The 4,124-nt window shown below is 35.0% G+C and overlaps 1 pseudogene; it reads left to right on the forward strand.

Annotated features, from left to right (window-relative positions):
- Window positions 1–1,206: 1,206 nt before the first annotated feature.
- On the forward strand, window positions 1,207–3,395 carry LOC109050444 (annotated as a pseudogene).
- Window positions 3,396–4,124: the final 729 nt, after the last annotated feature.

Genomic DNA, 4,124 nt, shown 5'->3' on the forward strand with positions numbered 1-4,124 from the left:
AAGATTGCGATTAATCGTTACCTTTTATATCACAAATCAGACTTTTTTCTTGCAATTCTTATGTTGTAATAAAAAATGTGTTTTACGGTAAATGCTTATGCACTACGCAAGCAGCAGACTAAGCACATGTGATAATTGATGGACAACTATTCCCGTGAAAAGACATCAGCAATCCGGCGCTGAGAAAAAAAAAAAAAAAAGAAAGATGAAAACAAAGGCTGTGCATCGCTTTCAGGTACATTCATAATCCTGTCAAACTTTTTGGCCTGTTGACGTCAATAACCTGTTGTAATGTCAGTTATAATTTCACCACCAACAAGGCACCAATATTCTCTCTGAGTTTCCATGTTTTCTTATGAAAAATAGCCATGATTTTACTACGAATAAAACCAAAAATCATGGTTCTTGTAGCCATGGATGGTAACCACAAATTAACCATGGTTTTGTTACTTCAAATAATAGTTTACAAAGAAGTATTCAGATCATATATATATATTTTTTTTTTGTGGTTATGAAAACAGACATAAGCCAACCACATTATATAAAATGCATTATATAAAAAGAATGAAGCAATAATGATTGGTTAATTAAACATTTTATGGTTTCATTGAAAAAAAAATGGTTAAAATACATAATGTAGCCTAATACAAAATAAACAATTTAGATATTTACATTACATATTATTACAAATACCTGTAAAGGGCGGCAAAGGCCTGGTAATTGCTGGTGTCACACTTACAGGTCCAAGTCTTTTAATATTGACCAAACATTTAGGCTAATTCAAATATCCACATAATCTTTCATTTTTGGCCACCTTTTTGCGATAGAAATGCTACAGCTTCTATCTTCAAAAACATGTGGACATCACAACCCTTACAAAAATTTACCATGCTTTATCATAGTTAAACTGCTTAGTTTTCTTTTGTGTGATTTCTGAATGCTTGACACTATGAAATCAATCAGACAACAGTATAAAATAATAGGCCATAGGTAACATTAATGGGTTGCATTAATACAGCATTGACAGCAAAGGAATTAACCGAGGCTTGTCAGTGACACACTTTCCCATAGTAAAATATGATAACAATGCGACCACACCTGAGAGATCATACCTGTAATTTCCGCCCATATGCCCATGGGTTTACGGATACTGCCTGCGAGTCGGTGAATGCTTCACTGCTGGTATTTAGGTATGACATATGAGAATGCAAATGAAGAGATTTATAGGAACTCTTTTGTAGAAGAGGGAGGATCAGCTCATGTGATAAGTTGAATAAATCTGTAACTGTTTACAAGATCACAGCAGTCTATTTCTCTGAGGAACCAGTGGTTGGATACATAGCTTCAGCGCCCATTGTAAGTACTCATCACTTCTAAAACAGACAAAGAACTTTAGATCATTGGTATTTTGACAGATACTTAGAAGCAAAACTGCCTGTTAAGAAGCTATTCTCAGATAATATTTTTTGAATTATTAGTGTGAAAATTGATTGTTGCAGTTAGTTAAATTTGGTATTATAGCCTAATACAACTTTTCACATTCAAGTTGAATGAATGCAATGTTTAAGCACGGCCACTTAAAATTGAGTGAATGAACTGATAAATTTTATATATATATATATATATATATATATATATATATATATATATATATATATATATACAATTTATATATATATATATGATTTAGTTTTTTAAGCAATAATCTGACCAATAATATAAATACAATACAATACAATACAATACTGATATATTACTGACAAAAATACTGTTTAAGAAAATGATTTTGAAAAAATTTATTTGAATTGTAACTATATGTCTTTTTCTATTACTATTATTATGAAAAAAATAGGCTATTCAACTGGAACAGAACCATCTGGAAATTTCACAAGTGTTGATATTTACTGAATAAACAGAGATTGGTGCAGACTTCAGTGTTTGAAGTGTGTCAATGACTTTAAAATGGGGTTATTGTGTGAAATCAGGTATAGCAAACCAAACCAGGTCATGCCTAAAATCCCAGGAATTCATGTCAGAGATTAAAGCAAAGCAGAAAACAAGACAAGTATCTAAAATCCCACCAGTTAGACATTTTTAGACTTTGCATGTGTGCTTTCTAATAATTGTTTCTTCATTCCTGCTGCAGGAACAACTATGAGCAACCTTTACTATGGCTCGAGTAACACTTCGAGTGAGAACTGCACCAACGTGGATGATCTTGTGAAACGCTATTATCTCCCCACCATGTACAGCTTAATCTTCATTGTAGGTGTTGTGGGTAACATCACTGCTCTGCTGGTCTACGTGGTCAAAGTTCGTCCCTGGAAGAGCAACACCATCATCATGGTGAACCTCATCATCACAGACCTCCTCTTCATGATCTGCTTGCCCTTCTTGACCTACTACTACGTCCTTGATGACTCATGGACGCTGGGCAATACCATGTGTCGGTTCACGCGCTTCATCTTCCACTTCAACCTCTATGGCAGCATCCTCTTCCTCACCTGCCTGGCCATTTTTCGGTACGTGGCGGTCGTGCACCCGTCACATATACACAGCATCAAGCAGAAGCGTTGGGGAACGGTGGCTTGCGTACTGGGTTGGGCTGTGGCGGTTGCAGAAATAAGTCCGGTTTTTAATTATTTTGACACGGTGGAGAACAACAACAAAACTTACTGCTTGGATCTCGCGAGTAACAATCCAGAAATCATCTGGCCGTATAGTTGGGTGTTGACAGTAGTTGGATATCTGGTTCCTCTCGTCGTGGTCTGTCTTTGCTATTGGCGCATCATGATAGAACTAAAGAAGGGTCCTCATATGGGAAGCACCAAACGGGTTCGAGCGAGGCGTCTCATTGTGTTGATTTTGACGTGCTTCATTGTGTGCTTTTTTCCTTATCATGTGCTACGAGCTTTGAGGATCTACACGAACTCACCCCAGAAAGCGACTGCATGCTGGACCGCTGTGTTCATGCCGCCTATATTATCTCAAGGCCGATCGCTGTACTCAACATCATTTTCAACCTGCCGCTCTACACGTTGTCAGGGGATTGTTTTAAGCAAGGCTTCATGGAAATGTTCAAATGTGATTGGCTCATGTCGAAGACTAAAAAGGTGGTTGAAGAGGCTGTGGTCAGCAAACCTGCAACCAACATCACATATGAGCAAAGCATCTGAGACTTATGCTGGTTTTTGAAATATACATTAAACGAATGAGCCAAAGTCAAAGTCACTGTAAAATACAGTAGTTGATATATAAAGGTATATTCCACCCTAAAAGGACTTTCTGTCATCAGTTACTCACCCTCAAGTTTTTCCAGACCTGTAAGACTGACTTTCTTCTGCTGAATGCAAAAGAAGATCTTTTGTAGAAGCAACACTGGACCGTATTCGCATGTTATTATTAACTAAAACTGTAAAAAAAAAAAAAAAATTATATATATGAAACACAAAGAATTAATAGCTGAAAATATATATAAATATATATATATATATAAAAACTCATATTAAAAAAAGTTTTTTGTCATTAAAATTAAGAAAAATGGATATAAAATGTAAATATAAGAAGAAAAACTCAAACTTAAAAATTGTTAAAATATTAGGCTTTTTTAACGTTTAAGAAAAAATATATATGCCTGCCTGTAAAAAAATAAGAAATAATATATATTTTTATACATTTAAAATAATGTAATTTATATAATGAAAGCTAAAAATAATTTTTTACATTTAGCTTTCATTATATAAATTACATTATTTTAAATGTATAAAATATATATTATTTCAGTTTTCTTAATTTTAATATGGCCCAGGGGGCGAAGTTGGATTCACAGCTAGTGGGTGGAGATTGGTATAGGTTTAGGGGTGGAGATGGGTAGGTTTAGGGATATGTAAGGTGGGAGGAGTTGAATCTGGATCCAACCTCACCCCCTGGATCTTGTGTTCTGCATGGAGGACCATCTCATGAATTAATTAAATGTACATATTGAATGCAATGCAAGTCACTTTGAATAAAATGTCTGCCAAATGTATAAACATAAATGTGCATGTAAACAAATTCCATTTCAAAACAAACAATCCTCTTTGGCACCAGGACGCAAACAGCCTAGGGCGCCACTATAGTCAAAA

This window comes from Cyprinus carpio, chromosome A1, assembly GCF_018340385.1.
Source record: "Cyprinus carpio isolate SPL01 chromosome A1, ASM1834038v1, whole genome shotgun sequence".
NCBI classification, from domain to species: domain Eukaryota; kingdom Metazoa; phylum Chordata; class Actinopteri; order Cypriniformes; family Cyprinidae; genus Cyprinus; species Cyprinus carpio.